This window comes from Bubalus kerabau, chromosome 6 (assembly GCF_029407905.1).
Source record: "Bubalus kerabau isolate K-KA32 ecotype Philippines breed swamp buffalo chromosome 6, PCC_UOA_SB_1v2, whole genome shotgun sequence".
NCBI lineage: Eukaryota > Metazoa > Chordata > Mammalia > Artiodactyla > Bovidae > Bubalus > Bubalus kerabau.
The window spans coordinates 49,282,219-49,306,084 of NC_073629.1; the positions used below are offsets into that span (position 1 = coordinate 49,282,219).

General features: G+C 40.6%; 1 long non-coding RNA gene across 1 annotated transcript; it reads right to left on the reverse strand.

Annotated features, from left to right (window-relative positions):
- Nucleotides 1-9,865: 9,865 nt before the first annotated feature.
- LOC129655096 (uncharacterized) lies at nucleotides 9,866-23,380 on the reverse strand. The gene is made up of 2 exons (XR_008715762.1): nucleotides 23,222-23,380; nucleotides 9,866-10,167 (listed from the first exon to the last, which is right to left on the reverse strand). It is a non-coding gene; the product is annotated as an uncharacterized LOC129655096 (long non-coding RNA).
- Between the last annotated feature and the right edge of the window lie 486 nt (nucleotides 23,381-23,866).

Here is a 23,866-nt window from a genome sequence, read left to right on the forward strand (position 1 = left end):
TAAAATTCAAGATTTGTGAGTTCAATTAAGAAAATGGCTAACCATGTGAGGAATGTACAGAATGATTCCAGAAAAGCATTATAAAGGTGAATGTGAGCTGAATTTTGAAGGGTGACAAGGAAGTCACTAAAGGAAGCACAGTATGCTAACAATTATTGTGTTAGAATGTTATATGTGTTAATTTTATTTAATTCACACAAGAGTGATAAAATAATAATACTTACTTTGTGTCAGGCCCTGTTTCTGATAACCTTCATTATCCTATTTTATGAAGAAAAGAACCTGAGGCTTAGAGAAGTCAAGTAACTTTCCCAAGATGATACAGTGAGTGTCAAAACCACAAATCATCCCAGATAACCTCTTTTCAAAATGTAGGAAATATAGTCTCAATTTACTAATAGAAGACTCAAAACCCAGAGTGATTATGAAGTCTTCCAGGAAAGACTGATTAGCAATTGTGTTCCTGATTTTAAAGCCCAGGCAAGCTGAGGAAGAAGAGCACTCTAGAAAGAAGGAAAACGTGCAAAATCTGGGAAGCATGGAGGAGCTTGGGATGTCCCTAGGAACCCGAAATGCTTGCAACTCAATGTACATATATGGAAACAGCAATAAATGTCACTTCAGGAATTGTGAAAAATAAAGTATGCCACACTAAATATTGCAGACTCTGCTCAGGAGCAAATGAGGAAACAATGAATGTTTTAAGCAAGGGATGTAAAGAACTCAAAGATTTAGACTGGTGCCAGCGCAATGAGTTAGGAAAAAACAGAGCCAAGTATTACTGAGGTCAGGAGTTTTGAAGCCAGACACCATGCCACTTATCATGACCTAAGGAAAGAGAACTTCTCTGAGCAACAGGCTCCTCATCTTTACAATGCATATAGTAGGCAATACCAAGTTTTCTATATGAGGTGTACAGGAAAGAACATAGGTAAATACCTGACTGTTCTTTAGATCTAGTAGGCATTTGATAAATGATGGTGGTTCCATTAACAGTTGCTTATTGCCATTTTTGTCATGATACAAACTAGCAACAGTGTAGGTCTTTTTGAAGACAGAACATGTGAAATACACTTCAGTTAAGTCACTCAGTTGTGTCTGAGTCTTTGCAACCCCATGGACAGTAGCACACCAGGCTTCCCCATCCATTGCCAGCTTCTGGAGCTTGCTCAAACTCATGTCCATCGAGTCAGTGATGCCATCCAACTATCTCATCCTCTGTTGTCCCCTTCTCCTTCCGCCTTCAATCTTTCCCAGCATCAGGGGCTTTTCCAATGAGTCGGTTCTTCACATCAGGTGGCCAAAGTATTGGAGTTTCAGCTTTAGCATCAGTCCTTCCAATGAATATTCAGGACTGATCTCCTTTAGGATTGACTGGTTTGATCTCCTTGCAGTCCAAGGGACTCTCAAGTCTTTTCCAACACCACAGTTCAAAAGCATCAATTCTTCAGTGCTCAGCTTTCTTTATGGTCCAACTCTCGTATCCATACATGACTACTGGAAAACCATAGCTTTGACTAGTGGACCTTTGTCAGCAAAGTGATATCTCTGCTTTTTAATATGCTGTCTAGGTTGGTCATAGCTTTTCTTCCAAGGAGCAAGAGTCTTTTTTTTTTTATTTTATTTTATTTAACTTTACAATATTTTATTGGTTTTGCCATATATCAAAATGAATCTGCCACAGGTACACATGTGTTCCCCATCCTGAACCCTCCTCCCTCCTCCCTCCCCATACCATCCCTTTGGGTCATCCCAGTGCACCAGCCCCAAGCATCCAGTATCGTGCATTGAACCTGGACGGGTGACTCGTTTCATATATGATATTATACATATTTCAATGCCATTCTCCCAAATCATCCCACCCTCTCCTTCTCCCACAGTCCAAAAGACTGTTCTATACATCAGTGTCTGTTTTGCTGTCTTGTATACAGGGTCTTTTAATTTCACAGCTGCAGTCACCATCTGAGTGATTTTGGAGCCCAAAAAATTAAAGTCTCTCACTGTTTCCATTGTTTCCCCCATCTACTTGCCACGAAGTGATGGGACTGGATGCCATGATCTTAGTTTTCTGAATGTTGAGCTTTAAGCCAACTTTTTCACTCTCCTCTCACTTTCATCAAGAGGCTCTTTAGTTCTTCTTCACTTTCTGCCATAAGGGTGGTGCCATCTGCATATCTGAGGTTATTGATATTTCTCCCAGTAATCTTGGTTCCAGTTTGTGCTGGCATTTCACATGATGTACTCTGCACAGAAGAAGTTAAATAAACAGGGTGACAATATACAGCCTTGATGTACTCCCTTCCCTATTTGGGACCAGTCTGTTGTTTCATGTCCAGTTCTAACTGTTGCTTCCTGACCTGTATACAGATTTCTCAAGAGACCGGTCAGGTGGTCTGGTATTCCCATCTCTTGAAGAATTTTCCACAGTGTGTTGTGACCCACATAGTCAAAGACTTTGGCATAGTCAATAAAGAAGTAGATGTTTTTCTGGAATCCTCTTGCTTTTTCGATGATCCAGCAGATGTTGGCAATTTGATCTCTGGTTCCTCTGCCTTTTCTAAATCCACCTTGAATGTCTGGAAGTTCACGGTTCACATACTGTTGAAGCCTGGCTTGGAGAATTTTGAGCATTACTTTGTTAGCATGTGAGATGAGTGCAATTGTGCCATAATTTGAACATTCTTTGGCATTGCCTTTCTTTGGGATTGGAATGAAAACTAACCTTTTCCAGTCCTGTGGCCACTGCTGAGTTTTCCAAATTTGCTGGCATATTGACTGCAGCACTTTAACAGCACCATCTTTTAGGATGTGAAATAGCTGAACTGGAATTCTATCACCTCCACTATCTTTGTTTGCAGTGATGCTTCCTAAGGCCCACTTGACTTTGCATTCCAGGATGTCTGGCTCTAGATGGGTGATCACACCATCATGGTTATCTGTGTCATGAAGGTCTTTTTTGTATAATTCTTCTATGTATCCTTGTGACCTCTTCTTAATATCTTCTGCTTCTGTTAGGTCCATACCATTTCTGTCCTTTATCAAGCCCATCTTTGCATGAAATATTCCCTTGGTATCTCTAACTTTCTTGAGGAGATCTCTAGTCTTTTACCTGGGTTGCTTAGAAATAAATCCAATACTGCTTGATTTGTTCAGACATAGTATATTGATCTATATCAGAACAGCAAAGTCCCAGAAACACAAAGAAAATCATATTTCATAAATGGCATGAGGTTTAGGGTTCAGTTTGTCAAATATTCCTTGTGTTCAACACTGTATTAACTGATGCACACATAAAAACAGTTAAGACATAATCTCTTCTCACAATAAGTCAAGAGTCTACAATACAGCTCTTTGGGTTGATTTTCTTTATTCTAGATCCCTGACCTCCTCTTTTATTTACAACCTTCCACTCACCTCTTAGGTCTGATATTTATACTACTATTTGGAAGTGATCTTGGTTTCTCTATTTCATTTCCCTCCTCCCTCAGCTTTGGACTCCTTCCTTTCCTGGGTAAGTCAGATTACATCTCATCTGATCAAAGCCTATCCTCAGAACCCTACCCTGGTTCCAAGATGCCTTGCTACCATAGTAAAGTTAAACCAATTTCTCAACAGCTGGCACTAGAATTTTTCTCAGAAGGAAATACTTTGATGAGTTATTATGAATAGACACGTTGTTATGAATAGTGCTTGAGAACTTGGATTAGCAAGAGGCAGTATAAATAAAGATTGTTCTACATTAGAAATTCACTTAGGGGTATGGAAAAAGTTGGGGAAAAAAGAGAAGACAGAAGAGAAAGAAAAGAGACAGAAGGCAGAGTAACTTCATAATGGCTAAAATACTTTTTTTCATGTGCAAGATTCTGTTATTTGCATTTCTTCAACTCCCCTCATGTCTCCCAAATCTTCAGTAAGTCTTCCACTACCCCTACACCACCCACCTCCCCATAGCATACACACTGTAAGTGGAGATGATGGTTGGATAAGTCAAGAAATCATGGGGCCAAGTTCCACTGCTGGATCAAACAGGAACAGAACAAAGACAGCACACCCAGAACAGCAAGACAGTCCATAAACTGAACTCATTGGTAAGACCAGGCTCCATGATAATGCTAAAACCACAAGCGTCTACAAAACTGCAGAACACTTCAGAAGATATTGTATTTTGTTTAAGAGTTGTGTAACAGGGGCTTGAACCTGTCTCAACATGATAGAAAATCCTAAAGATGCCACAGAACAGTTTAGAGCTCATCAATGAATTCAGTCAAGTTGGAAGATACAAAATGTAATGTATGGAGACATTAAGTCTCCTACATATGAACCATCAAATTGCAAACTTTCAAAGATGCGAACATGGGTTCCATCAATGTCAGACATGAGTGACTGCAGCTTGCTCTCCATCCTAACAGTCCTTCTACTCTTACCATCTCCCTCGTCCTCTCCTTCCTCCAGTCAGTAACTCTTCCTGCCTGTTCACTTGATGCTAGCCCCTGTATGCCAACTGTCATACTGTACTACTGTACTTTTCAAGGTACTGTACTATAAGATTAAAAACATTTTATTTTTTGTATTTATTTTTATGTATTATATGTGTGAAAAGTATTATAACCTATTACAACACAGTAGTATATAGTCAAATTGTTAGAGGAAGCACACTGACTGAAACCGCCCAGCCCACCAAGGCCAGGCACCATAGTAACCATTTGCGTGAATTGTTTTATGACAGGAGGTCCTGGTAAGGAACACAGAACTAATAAGCCACCAGCAACCAGAATTTGGGAAAAGTCAAAAGGAGACACCACATACCTAACCACCTCCCAGAATCCTTCCCGCTGGCATCCATCTTGACTGAACATGGTGTGCACCACCAGGATGGACTCTGAGTCAGAATGATTGGCTAAAGACAACCCAGAAACTAATCCCATCACCATAAAACCTGAGACCAGGAGCCACTTGGCAGAGCAGTTCTCCTGGGTTCCCTTACCCTACAGCTCTCCACCCAGGCACCCTTTCCTAGTAAAATCTCTTACTTTGTCAGCACATGTGTCTCCTCAGACAACTCATTTCTAGATGTTAGACAAGAGCCCACTTTTGGACCCTGGAAGGGGTCCCCCTTCCTGCAACAAAATGTGTTAGTTGGGTACCTAGGTTAACTTTGTTGTACTTATAAACAAATTTGACTTACAAATGTGCTAAATGAGTTCTAAGAGCACATTTGTAAGCAAATTTGTTTATGAGTACAACAAAGTTAACCTAGGTACCCAACTAACACATTTTGTTGCAGGAAGGGGGACCCCTTCCAGGGCCCAAAAGTGGACTCTTGTTTAACTAACACTCAGACTTACTATACACCTGGAGAAGGAAATGGCAACCCACTCCAGTATTCTTGCCTGGAGAATCCCATGGACAGAGGAGCCTGGCGGGCTACAGTCCATGGGGTCGCAAAGAGTTGGACACGACTGAGCAACTTCACTTTCACACTTTCTACTATACACAAAAATCTCTTGCATTTCTATACACTAACAATGAAAAATCGGAAAGAGAAGTTAAGGAAATAGTCCCATTTACTATCTCATGAAAAGAATAAAACACCTGGGAAAAAACCTATCTAAAGAGACAGAAGTCCTGCACTCAAAAAACTTTAAAACACTGATGAAAGAAATCAAAGATAACACAAACAAATGGAAAGATATACCATGTTCATAGATTCGAAGAAGCAATACTGTCAAAATGACTGTACTCTCCAAGGCAATCTACAGATTCAGTGCAACCCCTATCAAATTATCAATGGCATTTGTCACAAAAATAGAACAGAAAATTTCTAAATTTATATGGAAACACAAAAGAGCCCAAATAGTCAAAGGAATCCTGAGAAAGAAAAACAGACCTAAAGGAATCAGCTTTTGATACTGGCATAAAAACAGAAATATAAACCAATGGAACAGAAATCCAGAAATAAACCCACATACCTATATCAATTAATCTCTGACAAAGGAGGGAAGAATATACACTGAAGACAAGACATTCTCTTCAATAAGTGCTGCTGGAAAAACAGAACAGCTACATATAAAGGAATGAAGTTAGCACATTATCTAACACCATACACAAAAATAAACTCAAAATGAACTAAAGACTTAAATGAAAGACTGGGTACTATAAAACTCTTAGAGGAAAACAGGCAGAACAATTTGGTTAAAAAACAAAACAGATTATGACAGTTTATATCTAGGTCCTGATTTCTTCAGCTATTGACAATGACTGCCTTTCTAAGATTCCTTTCTTCCCCAGTGTTGGGAAGACAGGAATATTGTCTTATCCAGGTTACTACAATAATATCCCTGGGTTTCTTAAGGAGCTAGATTATAAATATTTCAGGCTTTGTGGGCCAGATGGTCAGTTAGTCAGCTCTACACTTATGGCCTGGAAGCAGCAATAGACAATATGTAAATGAATGTATATGGTTGTGTTCCAATAAAATTTTATTTACAAACTCAGGTAGTAGGCTTTCTATCCTGCTCCTTCTGTTCTCCACATTATAATAAGGGTAGTCTTTCTAGATGTCACTTCTCTGCTTAAAAACTAGAATCGATTCCCACTGCCCTTAGGATAAAGCCCAGATTCCTTAACAGAATAGATTTCATCTCATTCGCCTTCTGTCTAGCACTTTCTAGCTTCTAGCTCAATTTTTCAGCCCAACTGAACTACTTTCAATTCCCCCAAGTTCCTGATTGACTTCTTTCCATGCATCTGCATATGCTGTTATTTTGACCGGGAATACTCCCTTCTCCCCTCAGCCAACAACCACACTCTTCCCCCATTCACCAGCTTAGTTGATGCTTTGTTGTTTTTTGGTCACTAAGTCATGTCCAGCTCTTTTCAACCCCATGGACTGTAGCCTGCCAGGCTCCTCTGTCCATGAAATTTCTCAGGCAAGAATACTGAAGTGAGTTGCCATTTCCTCCTCCGGGGATCCTCCAAACCCAGGTATCGAACCCATGTCTTTTGCATTGGTAGGTGGATTCTTTACCACTGAGCCACCTGGGAAGCCCTAGTTGATGCCTACTCATCTATATTTTAAGTTTCACATTAAATGTAACTTCTTCTAGGAAGCTTTCTCTGATTCCTAAGTTCTCACAAGTGTTGAGATTGCTGGTTTAATTATCTGACTCTCCTGTTAGTCTGAGGCTCTGGGAGTACAGTACAATTGGAAATTATTGTATTCCAAGGTACTCAATAAATAATTTGTGAATAAATGGGTTCTTGGCTGTCCAGGAAGGAAAAGACAAGAACCACCCTAAAAATGGGCTTTCCCGGTGGCTCAGAATGTACAGAATCTGCCTGTAATGCAGGAGGCCCAGGTTCGATCCCTGGGTCAAGAAGATCCCCTGGAGAAAAGAATGGCAACACACTCCAGTATTGTTGCCTGGAGAATTCCATGGACAGAGAAGCCTAGCAGGCTACGGTCCATGGGGTCGCAAAGTGTGGTTCACGACTGAGAGACTAACACTTTCACTTTTTCACCTTAAAAATAGAGAGAGCCCTCAAAGGCTAATTGATGCAGAATGAGCTAAAGATTTGTTTGAGTTGTTCCCTCTAATCCAAAATCTGCTTCTGAAGCATTTTCTGCTATGCCATTATACTTTACAGTGAGGATAAGGAAACATGCAATGTATCTTCCAGAGTTACTGATGCAGCAACCAAAGTCTTGAATGGTTTCACTTGTGCCTTGATCTCCAAACTTAATCTGTTCGCCTTCTCTTTGGCTCCTCATCTCTTACCTCATATCCTGCTTATAGGCTTATATATAGTGTGCTTCATATTTGGTAAATCTCCTCTCAACGTGATCTTGGCTTGCCTTTCCAACCATTACTCACATTTCAAGTATCATGTGGTGCATATATTCTACATGCCAGGCTCACAGGACTTCTCTAAATCAGGCCTATAGGACTTAACCATTTAGTCCTCATTCAAGCCTCACAATAATGTTATAAGAGATTTCCTTTCCTTGGCCCCACTTCACAGTTGATAAAATGAAGACTTAAAGAGGTTAAGTAACTTGACAAAGAAACAGAACAAATGGCAAAGCTGAGATGTGAGAGAAGAAAGTCTGACATCAGAAGTCAAGTTTCTAACTGCATACCACTTTATAGTTTCTCCAGACTATGTCTGTTATTTTTGCTGGGTTTTTTTTAACCTCTCTGAATACTGTTTCCATACAACCCTAGAAGTCTTCTGAAGTCCTCCTGCAAGTTTCATACTGAATCTCACAGATAGTGTGTTGAATCGAAGGTCATCATACTAACATTTACTGAGCACAGTCTTCTTAGCTAAGTGCCATTTGTGTTACTCAATCAACCTTCACAGATCCTAATAAAAAAAACATAAGGTCAGTTCTGTTTTACAGATAAGGAAATAGAAGCACAAGGGGTAAAAATAATGCGTCCAAGGTCACACAATTAGAAATGGTAGGATCTAGAATTTAAGCCTCGGTAGTCAGCAGCAGCAGTCCAACTCTACACATATTTCTGGGTAAGAAGGAACATATCCAGAAGCAGGTAGCATAAAGATTCCTCAGGCCTCACAAAATGAGATGGAAAGTGTGGGTGAGCTGGATTGATTTAGGCTGTAATCACCCAGGATAAGAGAGTACAAGGATGACTTAATTATTTATTGCTGCCCAAACAAACTATCATCAAAGTTCATGCCTTAAAATAATTGTTTATTAGCTAACAGTTCTATTGGTCAACAATTGGGCTGAACTTGGCTGGGAAGTTCTTCAGCTGGTTTTGTCTGAGCTCACTCACAGGGTGACAGTCAGCTGTGACAGTTTGGCAAGGGCTTGATGCTCTGAAGTGTTGTCTCCATCTGTCAAGGCCAGCGGCACGCACATGTGACTTGTGCTTCGCTCATCGTTCTGCTATTTCTACCTTGAAATTCTTAATAATTATGAAATAAGAGGCCCTCCTGGGCCTTGCACATTATGTTGCCAGTCATGTTGGTGGTTGGTGGTTGGTGCTGAATGTCAGCTGGGCATCTTTCTCCACGTAGCTTCTCATCCTTAAAGAGAATAGCCCAAGTTTCTTCACATAATGGTAGAAGCTTTCCAAGAGACTGATAGCAAAGCCTGCAAGGTTCTTGAGGTCTAGGCTCATAATTGCCACATCATTACTTCTGCTGCATTTTTTATTTATTTATTGGCTGCACGGGTTTCTCTAGCTGCTGTGAGCAGGCTTCTCATTGTGGTGGCTTCTCCTGCTGTGGAACACGGTCTCTAGGGCTCCAGCTGGGTAGTTGCAAAGGGGTGTGTGTAGAGGGACAGGATGAGTTTGTGACCATTTATTGCAATTTATCACCAATGGGGTACATGTTTAAGGAGAAATTAAATCATTTCAGTCTTGGACATCTGGTGATTAAGGTTTTTCCAGTGATAAATCCATGCAAAGCTGTCTACTATTCATATAATATAGGTTTAGAATATAAAAGAGAATCCTGGTTGGGCATACAAATTTGAAAGCTGTCAGTATGCAGGAGATAGGTTTCTGAATAAAGAAATCAGAACCTCAAGCAAGACTGTATTAGTTCAGGTAAAGGTAAACAAAGAGATTCGGTCAATCCCTCATACCACCGAGATGTCTCAGTGCACCCTTCTTCCCATACAGCTCAACCTCTCTCCAACAGGAGCCATCTGTGGGCCTATTCATTTCCATAGCCAGTTCAAAGTCTACTCTCTCTGGGGAAAGTAGAGCCTTCTCTTTCTTGTCCAGATGTGGCTACATACAGTCCAATGACTTATAAACCAAAAAATATTCACTTGATCCCCACTTTCAACCCAATCTGTAGTGGTGGATCAGGAATAGAATACAAATTTCCATGTGAAAAATGAAAGAATGAGAAACATGTAGCAACCTGTAATCCTTAATAGTTTTCTCTCCAGACAGAAACTTTTGCCCTGACCATGGAAGACATTCCCTGATGAACCCATCTGGATGCCTTTGGTTATGCCTGCAGACCCCTGGGTTCACTCTTTGGGAGGTTCTTCCATGTCCACCATTCACCAGGATCAAGACTGAAGAGGACCTTGGAGACTAGCATTCCCAGAAACTCCTTGAGGACACAGTGAATGGCTTTTGCAGGGCAGATTTATGGTTTCTTTAGTAATGCAATTTCCTAAAAAAAAAAAAAAACCTTTTAGGCTTTTGTACTATTCATATACAGTTATGTGTCAAAAATGATGCCAAAGTTCTTTTATGGACCTAGCTCTTAAATTAGCTTATTCTATGGTCTACCCATTCCTCTTTTCATTGTTTTAATGGTGGCTACTTTGAGGTAATCTTAAAAAATAAGTGTTAGCACCCTTAATCTGATCTTTGCTGAAAGGCTAGATTTCTTTCTTTGTCTAAGGATCTTAATTTGTTGTTGTTGTTCACTTGCTAAGTCATGCCTGACTCTTTGTGAGCCCATGGACTGTAGCATGCCAGGCTCCCCTATCATTCACTATCTCTCAGAGTTTGCTCAAATTCATGTCCATTGAATCAGTGATGCCATCTAACCATCTCATCCTTTGCCGCCCTTTTCTCCTTTAGCCTTCAATCTTTTCCAGCAGCAGGGTCTTTTCCAATAAATTGGCTCTTAATGGCAGGTGCCCAAATTATTTGAGCTTCAGCTTCAGCATCTGTCCTTCCAATGAATATTCAGGGTTGATTTCTTTTAGGACTAACTGGTTTGATCCAGTCAGTCTTTTCCAAAGTCTTTTCACTTTGAAAGCATGAATACTTCAGCACTCAGCCTTCTTTATAGTCCAGCTCTCATATCTGTACAAGACTACTGAAAAGCTTTAGACTATACAGAACCTTTGTCAGCAAAGTGATATCTCTGCTTTTTAATACACTGTCTAGGTGCATCATGGCTTTCCTTCCAAGGAGCAAATATCTTTTAATTTCATGGCTGCAGTCACTGTCCACAGTGATTTTGAAGCCCAATTTTCCCCTTCTATTTGCCATGAAGTGATGGGACTGGATGCCATATTAGTTTTTTGAATATTGAGTTTTAAGCCAGCTTTTTCACTCTCCTCTACACCCTCATCAAGAGGCTCTTTAGTTTCTCTTCACTTTCTACCATTAGAGTGGTGTCATCTGCATATCTGAGGTTGTTGATATTTCTCCCTGCAATCCAGATTCCAGCTTGTGACTCATCCAGCCCATAATTTCACATGAGGTACTCTGCATATAAGTTAAATAAGCAAGGTGACAAAAGACAGCCTTGTACTCCTTTCCCAATTTGGAGCCAGTCTGGTGTTCCAGGTCCATTTCTAACTGTTGCTTCTTGACCTGCATACAGGTTTCTCAGGAAATAGATAAGGTGGTCTGGTATTCCCATCACTTAGAATTTTCCACAGTTTCTTGTGATCTACACAGTCAAAGGCTTTAGCATAGTCAATGAAGCAGTAGATGTTTTTCTGGAATTCCTTTGCTTTCTCTGTGACCCAACGAATGCTGGCAATTTAATCTCTGGTTGCTCTGCCTTTTCTAAACCCAGCTTACACATCTGAAAGTTCTTGCTTCACATACTGCTGAGGCCTAGCTTGAAGGATTTTGAGCATAACTTTACTAGCATGTGAAAATGAGCACAGTTGTACAGTAGTAAATTGAAGTAGTCTCCAGTATCACTGTCTGTACAATCCCATGGTCAAAGATGTCTGTCGGGCTATTGTCCATGTGGTTGCAAAGAGTCACACACAACTGAGCATGAGAAATCTTAATGGAAGGGCTTAAAAAATATATATATCTGAAAAACAACCTTTATTATCCTGTTTGCACTACAAAAATAGTTGGATTTTCTAATCCTCTGAGGCCCAAATTTTCTATACACTCTATTTCCTTCCATTTCTGTTTATAAAACCCTCATTTCTTATATGAGCTCATCTCTTTCTCAAAAAATCTTGCTAAAGTCAGCAAGGACCAACCATCATACATTTATTTTCTGGTTCTTCCCAAATGCTTCCACTAAAATTCTGCCATAGAAAGATGGTCAGGCTTCCAAGCTGACTAGGTAAAATTTCTACCAAACATTTTGCAATGGCATTAAAAGGATCATCAGTTTTCCAACCTGAAAGATCTATTCCTTCACTGTCAATTGTCTGATTGTTTATGTAATGCCATATGTTTTAAGATTCTGTTAGAAGTTCCCCATTTACAGGTATCAATTTTTATATTAAATGCTAAATTGCTGTGATAAAGAGGCCCTAGAAGTCACAGACATAAAGAAAATGAAAGTTTCTTTCTTTCTCAGATACTAGTTGGGCCTAGACTGACAAAGCATCCAGTATTATGAGGTCATTTAGGACCTGGATTCCTTCTACCTCGTTTTCCATCCTCTCCTACCATGTCTTCCCCACTTTTGTGCTGCAGTGGGTCACAGACATGTCCATGAAGGAGACAGAAAGGCGTCTAAGGCAAGCCATGTTCTTTTAAAAAGAGTAAGGCAAAAGATTTTCTCATCACTTCTAGTTATATTCCACTGGCAAGAACTTAACCACAAAATCATACCTAGCTGCAGAAGAGGATAAGAAATGTAACTGCCAACTGAGTGAGCATGTACCATAGAGAAGATAATGGATTTTATGGTGAAAACCATTTACCTTAGGAAAAAAGATACACAAGGTTAAGAAACCTCAGAAATAAAAATTAAAAAGCTAAAGTGTAGGGAGAATGGTGGTATAAATAAAGCTTTTCTTTCTTAGAGAGGAAAAAAAATGACAGTCTGAACAAGGAAGAAAGGAAGGAATGGAAGGAAGGAAGAAGAAAGAAGGAAGGCAAAATTATCTAGCTGGTGGGTACCCAAGTTCCCATTTTTTTTTCCAATGTTTTTCTGAATATATTTTTAAATGTGTGTGTGTGTGTGTGTGTGTGTGTGTGTGTGTGTGTGTGTGTTATGAGAATTAGATAGAGAAAGAAAGGCCCAGGAAGACTATGAAGGTAGAGTAATAGTGATATGAGGAGACCCAGTTCAGTTCAGTTCAGTCCCTCAGTCATGTCCGACTCTTTGCAACCCATGGAATGCAGCATGCCAGGCGTCCGTGTCCATCACCAACTTCCAGAGTCTACCAAAACTCATGTCCATTGAGTCGGAGATGCCATCCAACCATCTCATCCTCTGTCGTCCCCTTCTCCACCTGACTTCAATCTTTCCCAGCATCAGGGTCTTTACAAATGAGTCAGCTCTTCACATCAGGTGGCCAAAGTATTGGAGTTTCAGCTTCAACATCAGTCCTTCCAGTGAAGACTCAGGACTGATCTCCTTTAGGATGGACTGATTGGATCTCCTTGCAGTCCAAGGGACTCTCAAGAGTCTTCTTCAACACCACAGTTCAAAAGCATCAATTCTTCTGCACTCAGCTTTATTTATAGTCCAACTCAGACGACATTACTTTGTCAACAAAAATCCATCTAGTCAGGGCTATGGCTTTTCCAGTAGTCATGTATGGATGTGAGAGTTGGACTATAAAGAAAGCTGAGCGCCAAAGAATTGATGCTTTTGAACTGTGGTGTTGAAGAAGACTCTTGAGAGCCCCTTGGACTGCAAGGAGATCCAACAAGTCCATCCTAAAGGAGATCAGTCCTGGTTGTTCACTGGAAGGACTGATGTTGAAGCTAAAACTCCAATTATTGGACACCTGATGTGAAGAGCTGATTCATTTCAAAAGACCCTGATGCTGGGAAAGATTGAGGGCAGGAGGAGAAGGGGACAACAGAGGATGAGATGGTTGGATGGCATCACTGACTCAAAGGATGAGTTTGGGTAAACACCAGGAACTGGTGATGGACAGGGAGGCTTGGCGTGCTGAAGTTCATGGGGTCGAAAAGAGTTGGACACGTCTGAGTGACTGAACTGAACTGAACTGATGGGACCAGATGCCATGATCTTAGTTTTCTGAATGTTGAGCTTTAAGCCAACTTTTTCACTCTCCTGTTTCACTTTCATCAAGAGGCTCTTTAGTTCTTCTTTAGTTTCTGCCATAAGGATGGTGTCATCTGCATACCTGATGTTATTGATATTTTTCCCGGCAATCTTGATTCCAGCTTGTGCTTCATCCAGCACAGCATTTCTCATGATGTACCCTGCATATAAGTTAAATAAGCAGGGTGACAATATACAGCCTTGATGAACTCCTTTCCCTATTTGGAACCAGTCTGTTGTTCCATGTCCAGTTCTAACTGTTGCTTCCTGACCTGCATATGATTTCTCAAGAGGCAGGTCAGGTGGTCTGGTATTCCCATCTCTTGAAGAATTTTCCACAGTTGATTGTGATGCACATAGTCAAAGGCTTTGGCATAGTCAATAAAGCAGAAATAGACATTTTTCTGGAACTCTCTTGCTTTTTTGATGATCCAGCGGATGTTGGCAATTTGATCTCTGGTTCCTCTGCCTTTTCTAAAACCAGCTTAAACATCTGGAAGTTCACAGTTCACATACTGTTGAAGCCCGGCTTGGAGAATTTTGAGCATTACATTACTAGCTTGTGAGATGAGTGCAATTGTATGGTAGTTTGAGCATTCTTTGGCATTGCCTTTCTTTGGGATTGGAATGAAAACTGACCTTTTCCAGTCCTGTGGCCACTGCTGAAATTTTTCAAATTTGCTGGCATATTGAGTGAAGCACTTTCCCAGCATCATCTTTGAGGATTTGAAATAGCTCAACTGGAATCCCATCACCTCCACTAGCTTTGTTCATAGTGATGCTTCCTAAGGCCCACTTGACTTTGCATTCCAGGATGTCTGGCTCTAAGTGAGTGATCACACCATTGTTATTATCTGGGTCATGAAGATCTTTTTTGTACAGTTCTTCTGTGTATTCTTGCCACCTCTTCTTAATATCTTCTGCTTCTGTTAGGTCCATACCATTTCTGTCCTTTATTGAGCCCATCTTTGTATGAAATGTTCCCTTGGTATCTCTAATTTTCTTGAAGAGACCTCTAATCTTTCCCATTCTGTTGTTTTCCTCTATTTCGTTGCACTGATCACTGAGGAAGGCTTTTCTATCTCTCCTTGCTATTCTTTGGAACTCTGCACTCAAAGGGGTATATCTTTCCTTTTCTCCTTTGCTTTTCACTTCTCTTCTTTTCAAAGCTATTTGTAAGGCCTCCTCAGACTGTCATTTTGTTTTTTTGCATTTATTTTTCTTGGGGATGGTCTTGATCCCTGTCTCCTGTACAATGGCATGAACCTCCATCCATAGTTCATCAGGTACTCTGTCTATCAGATCTAGTCCCTTAAATCTGTTTCTCATTTCCACTGTATAATTGTAAGGGATTTGATTTAGGTCATACCTGAATTTTCTAGTGGTTTTCCCTACTTTCTTCAAGTTAAGTCTGAATTTGGCAATAAGGAGTTCATGATCTGAGCCACAGTCACCTCTCGGTCTTGTTTTTGCTGACCGTATAGAGCTTCTCCATCTTTGGCTGCAAAGAATATCAGATTTTGGTGTTGGCCATCTGGTGATGTCCATGTGGAGTCTTCTCTTGTGTTGTTGGAAGAGGGTGTTTGCTATGACCAGTGCGTTTTCTTGGCAAAACTCCATTAGCCTTCGCCCTGCTTCATTCTGTACTCCAAGACCAAATTTTCCAGTTATTCCAGGTGTTTCTTGACTTCCTACTTTTGCATTCCAGTCCCCTATAATGAAAAGGACATCTTTTTAAGGTGTTAGTTCTAGAAGGTCTTGTAGATCTTCATAGAACCATTCAACTTCAGCTTCTTCAGCATTACTGGTTGGAGCATAGACTTGGATTACTGTGATATTGAATGGTTTGTCTTGGAAACAAACAGAGATCATTCTGTTGTTTTTAAGATTGCATCCAAGTACTGCATTTTGGACTCTCTTGTTGACCATGATGGCTACTCCATTTCTTCTAAGGGATTCTTGCCCACTGTATAGATATAATGGTCATGTGAGTTAAATTCATTCCAGTCCATTTTAGTTCGTTGATTACTAAAATGCCTGCATTCACTCTTACCATCTCCTCTTTGACTACTTGCAGTTTGCCTTTTTTCATGGACCTAACATTCCAGGTTCCTAAGTAATATTGCTCTTAACAGCATCAGACTTTGCTTCTATCACCAGTCACATCCACAACTGGGTGTTGTTTTTGCTTTGGCTCCATCTCTGTATTCTTTCTAGAGTTATTTTTCCAGAGATATCCAGCAGCATATTGGGCACCTACTGACCTGGGGAGTCCATCTTTCAGTATCCTATCTTTTTGCCTTTTCATACTGTTCATGGGGTTCTCAAGGCAAGAATACTGAAGTGGTATGCCATTGCTTTCTTCAATGGACCATGTTTTGTCAGAACTCTCCACCATGACCCATCTGTCTTGGGTGGCCCTCCACGGCATGGTTTAGTTTCTTTGAGTTAGATAAGGCTGCGGTAGGAGAGTAGAAAGAAGAGTAATATGAGGAGCAGTATGACTAGTATGAGGAGAGTCGGAAGAAAAAAATGAAGATGTGGAAGTCAATCAGAGGAAAAAATTCAGTGGCCTGAATGAAGACAAAAAAAAAAAAAATTAGAAAAGGAGATGTTCTTTGGGTTTGAAAATCCAGCAGTTACTAGAGAATGATTATGGCAGAAGCTAGATTTCAGTGAATTAAGAAAAAAAAAAAAAAAAAAACTAGACAGCAAGTATGGAGTAGTCTTTAACAACACTGACTTTATAGGAAAGAAAAGACATGATGGTAACTAGTTATGACTAGTTCCACTAGCACGTGGACTAAGATAAGAACCAGTCTTCAAGGCTGAGTTGGGGTATTGGGTCCTAGAGACCAGGGTGGTTGACAGTTCTAGCTGTCCAGCATATACATAATGTACATCTTAAACAGTAGTAACTCAACAGAGCTCTCTGATCCTCGGAATAGATTACGGATGTAACTAGTATGCACAGGGCACTGTCATTCTAGGACAAGCCCTGTGTCAATCTATACCTGACTTCTGTAGTGCTGGGAGGACCAAGTTTCTTCCGTATGCTGAGAGGAGCCTCCATATGCTTGGAGTCCACCAAAAACAGGCTGCCTAGCTACATGTCCAGGATGACCGCCTTTCAACAACTGAAAAATAATTCTGTTCTATGCACACCAGAAGGCTTCAGTTCTGTGAAATAGCCCAATTGCTTAAAAATAGACTGGGAGTGGAAAAACACTCTGGCAAAAGGATAGAAGGTGTGGTTGGGCTGTGCAGGACTGGTAGTTTAAAGGAGTTCTGCCGAGCCAGGCCCAGTGAGGGAGGGTTTTATTGATTGTGCTTTTATTTTTTAATGGGAAAGACTTCCGCTAAAGGGCAAAAATACAATGAGAGCGCATAGTTAAAGATTCAGGAGAAAAGGCATAATTGATGGAGGAAATTGACCATAAAAGATTTTGTTTCATTTATAGTACCTTTTTAGAAAGGGAAATTGAGAGCTGTTTTTTTTCCTAAGTTAAGACACAGACATTCCACAGTTCCCAGGAAAACATAAATGGAGTATTACAGAGTGTTAAGAATTTCTCAGGTTCATTTAAGTTATTTTTTAACTTGTGTGTGTGATTAGTCGTGTCTGACTCTTTGTGACCCCATGGACTGAAGCCCGCCAGGCTCCTCTGTCCATGGAATATTCCAGGCAAGAATAGTGAAGTGGGTTGCTACTTCCTACACGAGGGGATCTTCCCAAACCAGGGATCAAACCCGACTCTCTTGACTCCTCTGCACTGGTAGGCAGATTCTTTTACCAATGTGCCACCTTACTCCAAAACAAATATAACCAGCAAAGATCCCACTGGAGCACTGGTGTAGAGAAAGGAATCTTAAGTTTGGCAAACAGCCAAGCCATCTGAGATTTCTATCTAGAAAAAGGTTTTCAGTAAATTGTCAAGCCTGTTTGTAACAAATTGAGAAGTAATTCACAGTGAATAGAGTACCTAATATAGATGAAAAATGATTAGGATATTAAATAAATTGTGGAGACGCTAAGAAGACACCAGGTTACACGTCACAGCAAGAGCTATATATCCCCTGTTGTAAAGTATACTCAATATTATTCACACAGAATTTTAGGGAGAAAAATAACACTAACCTTTAAGAGGTACATCTGTAAGTTTCATTCTTCTTATCTCCTTCTTAATGTAACATGTTCTCTGTATTTTCTGCATGAATTACTTTCCCTAAGTAACATCACTATACTCCCGAAGCCACTAGATGGCCACAGTACATCCACAGGAAGTCAAATCAAAACATCAGTGGTGTTGACTTAGCACAGTAGAGCCTTAAGTTCCTCACCTACAAAATGGGGATAATAATAGTACTTAAGTTCATAAGATGGTTGCAAGACATAGTTGAGAAGCTATACAAATGCCTACTAAACGGCAGACTGCTTGTATGACTGTGTATATGAATTTCATTTTTTCATATAAAGTTAAGGAATAATGTAAGCGAAAAGCAAAGGAGAAAAGGAAAGATAAAAGCATCTGAATGCAGAGTTCCAAAGAATAGCAAGAAAAGATAAGAAAGTCTTCCTCAGTGATCAATGCAAAGAAATAGAGGAAAACAACAGAATGGGAAAGACTAGAGATCTCTTCAAGAAAATTAGAGATACCAAGGGAACATTTCATGCAAAGATGGGCTCGATAAAGGACAGAAATGGTATGGACCTAACAGAAGCAGAAGATATTAAGAAGAGGTGGAAACAATACACAGAACAACTGTACAAAAAAGATCTTCATGACCCAGATAATCACGATGGTGTGATCACTGACCTAGAGCCAGACATTCTGGAATGTGAAGTCAAGTGGGCCTTAGAAAGCATCACTACGAACAAAGCCAGTGGAGGTGATGGGATTCCAGTTGAGCTATTTCAAATCCTCAAAGATGATGCTGGGAAAGTGCTGCACTCAATATGCCAGCAAATTTGGAAAACTCAGCAGTGGCCACAGGACTGGAAAAGGTCAGTTTTCATTCCAATCCCAAAGAAAGGCAATGCCAAAGAATGCTCAAACTACCATACAATTGCACTCATCTCACAAGCTAGTAAAGTAATGCTCAAAATTCTCCAAGCCAGGCTTCAGCAATACGTGAACCATGAACTTTCTGATGTTCAAGCTGGTTTTAGAAAAAGCAGAGGAACCAGAGATCAAATTGCCAACATCCACAGGATCACGGAAAAAGCAAGAGAGTTCCAGAAAAACACCAGACCACCTGACCTGCCTCTTGAGAAATCTGTATGCAGGTCAGGAAGCAACAGTTAGAACTGGACATGGAACAACAGACTGGTTCCCAATAGGAAAAGGAGTACATCAAGGCTGAATATTGTCACCCTGCTTATTTAACTTATATGCAGACTACATCATGAGAAACACTGGACTGAAAGAAACACAAGCTGGAATCAAGATTGCTGGGAGAAATATTAATAACCTCAGATATGCAGATGACACCACCCTTATGGCAGAAAGTGAAGAGGAACTCAAAAGCCTCTTGATGAAAGTGAAAGTGGAGCATGAAAAAGTTGGCTTAAAGCTCAACATTCAGAAAACGAAGATCATGGCATCCGGTCCCATCACTTCATGGATAATAGATGGGGAAACAGTGGAAACAGTGTCAGACTTTATTTTGGGGGGCTCCAAAATCACTGCAGATGGTGGCTGCAGCCATGAAATTAAAAGACGCTTACTCCTTGGAAGGAAAGTTATGACCAACCTGGATAGCATATTTAAAGGGAGAGACATTACTTTGCCAACAAAGGTCCGTCTAGTCAAGGCTATGGTTTTTCCTGTGGTCATGTATGGATGTGAGAGTTGCACTGTGAAGAAAGCTGAGTGCTGAAGAATTGATGCTTTTGAACTGTGGTGTTGGAGAAGACTCTTCAGAGTCCCTTGGACTGCAAGGAGATCCAACCACTCCATTCTGAAGATCAGCCCTGGGATTTCTTTGGAAGGAATGATGCTAAAGCTGAAAATCCAGTACTTTGGCCACCTCATGCAAAGAGTTGACTCATTGGAAAAGACTCTGATGCTGGGAGGGATTGGGGGCAAGAGGAGAAGGGGACGACAGATGGTGAGATGGCTGGATGGCATCACTGACTCGATGGACCTGAGTCTGAGTGAACTCCGGGAGTTGGTGATGGACAGGAAGGCCTGGCGTTCTGTGATTCATGGGGCTGCAGAGTCGGACACGACTGAGCGACTGAACTGAACTGAAGGAATAATGTATAGTCAGATAAAAGAATGAAAACATAATTTGTGTGTTTCTATCAAGGACAATCAATCTGATTTTGATATTGACCATTTGGTGATGTTCATGTGTAGATTCATCTCTTGGGTTGTTGAAAAAGGTTTTTGCTATGACCAACAGGTTCTCTTAACAAAACTGTTCGCCTTTACCCTGCTTAATTTTGTATTCTAAGGCCAAACTTGCCTTTATTCCAGGTCTCTTTACTTCCTACATTTGCTTTCCAATCCCACATGATGAAAAGGACAACTTTTCTTGGTGTTAGTTCTAGAAGGTGTTGCAGGTCTTCATAGAACTGGTCAACTTCAGCTTCTTCAGCATCACTGGTTGGGGCATACACTCAGATTACTGTGATGTTCAATGGTTTGCCTTGGAAATGAACTGAGATCATTTTGTCATTTTTGAGATTACATCAAAGTACTGCATTTCAGACTCTTTCATTGACTATGACAGCTACCTCATTTCTTCTAAGAGATTCTTGCCCACAGTAGTAGATATAATGGTCATCTGAATTAAATTCACCCATTCCCATCCAATTTACTTCACTGATTCTTAAGATGTCAATGTTCAATCTTGCCATCTCCTACTTGACCACGTCCAATTTACTTTGATTCATAGACCTAAGGTTCCTTATGCAACATTGTTCTTTACAGTATTGGACTTTACTTTCACCACCAGACACATCCACAACTGAGCACTGATTCCGCTTTGGCCCAGCCACTTCATTTTTTCTGGAGCTATTACCAATTGCCCTCTGCCCTTCCCCAGTAGCATACTGGACACCTTCCAACCTGGGGGGCTTATCTTCTAGTGTCATATCTTTTTGCCTTTCATACTGTCCATGGGGTTATCCAGGCAAGAATACTGGAGTGGGTTGCCATTTTCTTCTCCAGTGGACCACGTCTTGTCAGAACTCTTCACTGTGACCCATCTGTCTCGGGCAGTCCTGCAGAGACAGCATGGTTCATAGCTTCATTGATTTACATAAGCCCCTTTGCCATGACAAAGCTGTGAGAGTTGGTCCATAAAGAAGGCTGAGTGCTAAAGAATTGTTGCTTTCAAACTGTGGTGCTGGGTAAGACTCTTGAAAGTCCACTAGACGTCAAGGAGATCAAACCAGTCAATCCTAAAGGAAATCAACTCTAAATATTCATTGGAAAGACTGTTGCTGAAGCTCCAATATTTTGGCCACCTGATGCAAAGAGCCAACTCACTACAAAAGACCCTGATGCTGGGAAAGATTGAAGTCAAAAGGAGAAGGGGCCGGTAGAGGATGAAATGGTTAGATAGCATCACCAATTCAATGGACATGAATCTGAGCAAACTCCAGGAGGTAGTAGAGGACAGAGGAGCCTGGCATGTTACAGTCCATGGGGTCACAGAGTCAGACACAACTCAGTGACTGAAAAACAATAATAACAAGTTAAGGACAAAAAGTTCTATGGAAGCAGAAAACAACTAGAGAAAGACAGAAGAAAGGGCAGATATACAATGAAGAAGAAAAGATTGATTTGATGGAGGTGCTGGTCAGAGGCTCTGGGAGGGGGAGGAAGGGTTGGGATGAGGAGAAAATTAATTCAGCAGATTTCAAAGACAAGCAGTGCTACGTGAAAAAATGGAATTGTTTCTTTATAAGTCTAAAACAGAAAATATGGTAACTTTGAAAATTAAGAGCGACTTCTATTGTGGTTGTCATTAGTCAATAGTATAATGTGGTATGGTACTTACCATGATAGTTTTGGAATACATTTATAAATAAGATTTTAATGTCTTGTTAAATTTGGAACTGATAAGGCATTGTGGGTGCACAGGCTAGGGCAGGGATTTATAAACATACCTGGAAAGGCGTAGCTGAGATAAACGGACATAAAGTGAGAGAGAAAAAATAGCATATCTAGTCATTTCACTGCAAATATATTGACTCAAGTGTTAAGATGAATTTACAGTGAAATGACTAGACACGCTAATTTTGTTCTCTCACTTTATGTCCAGAGAGAGAGAAGCATACATTTGTCTGTCAACCTATCTAATCTAGTATTGTATTTTAATGTATCAACATTGGAGAAAAAGCTAACAGTAAACCAATTCTTGACTGGCATGTGAAACAGCTACTTTTCAAAATCCTTTTCCTCCTATTGAGCTCTGATTTTACAACTGAAAAGTCAGGCATAGTAAACAATACTGTATTTCTATCTTGCTTTCTATAATGTATAGCACAGCAGCTGGTGTAAATACACAATAAACACATTTAATGATACTGTAGAAGTTAAGAGTGTGAGATATTTTGAATTCTGACTACCAGTTCCTGGCTTTGTGGCCTAGAGTAAATGATGTGATCTCTCTGTACCTTAATGTCTTCATTTGCAAAATGGGGGTCATTATAATGCCTACCTCATGGAGTTGTTGTGAGCATTAAATTAGTTAATTCATGATCTGAGTGCTTGGCATATATTAAGCACACAGTAAAATGCCAGTTAAGGATTAAACAATGACCTTACAGAGGTAGCATTCAAGGAACACTAGGAAGTGGCTTTATCCAGGAAAAGGTTGTGACTTAAATATATACTAAGTGTGTGTATGTGCGTGTGTGTGTGCAGTCACTCATTTATGTCCAATTCTTTGCCCCGACAGCTCCTCTGTCCATGGAGTTTCCCAGGCAAGAATACTAGACTGGGTTGCCATTTTCTTCTCCAGAGGATCTTCCCTACCTAGGAATAGAACCCGTGTCTCCTGTGTCTCCTGCTTGGCAGGTGGATTCTTTACCACTGAGCCACCTGGGAAGCCCTATATGTTAAGTACATTTGGCCAAAAAAAAGTCTTGGCTATAACTCAGATATTTGGTTGTACTGGCACAATTTCTGTCGCCTATCTGACTCAACTTTCCAGAAGATCTTTATGGTAAAGCATACAACCATCCATCCTGGTGGCCATAGTTTTATCTCTGGCCCAGGCTAAGAACTCTCTTCCAGCTTTATCCTACCTTGTCAAGGACAAACATAATGCTGACCAAAGTGGGTCTCCTGGGCTCTTGCAGAAAAGCTTCATTCTTCTTTACCACCCTCATTAGGATTGAAGATTGCTGAACTCTGGTGGGAAGAGCTTCGCTGCTAGGCTTCCTGGCAGCCCACACTTCAAGGCAGCCCATGACAGCATGGGAAGGTGACTTTTCTCTTAAGAGGCTCTGGTAAGACATACACAGTTCATATAGCCAGGATCATTGTAAAGTCACTGCTGGGGTGTTAACTGTCACTGCCCACAGAGTGCAGCATGTAACAGGTACTAATAGACCTGGATGGAAATGAATTGAGAGCCTGCTCTCAACCCTTTTTACTTCAATCCAGAAGCCTCCCAGATGAGCCAGAAGCCTCATCGCTGTAGTTACTGACCCAAATGACCCAAATGGCATTCCTCACCACCTTACAAACCCTTTCACTGCACCTGTAGACCTCTTGATCTTTTTTTTTTTTTTAAGCTTTACATAATTGTATTAGTTTCACCAAATATCAAAATGAATCCGCCACAGGTATACATGTGTTCCCCATCCTGAACCCTCCTCCCTCCTCCCTCCCCATTCCATCCCTCTGGGTCATCCCAGTGCACCAGCCCCAAGCACCCAGTATCGTGC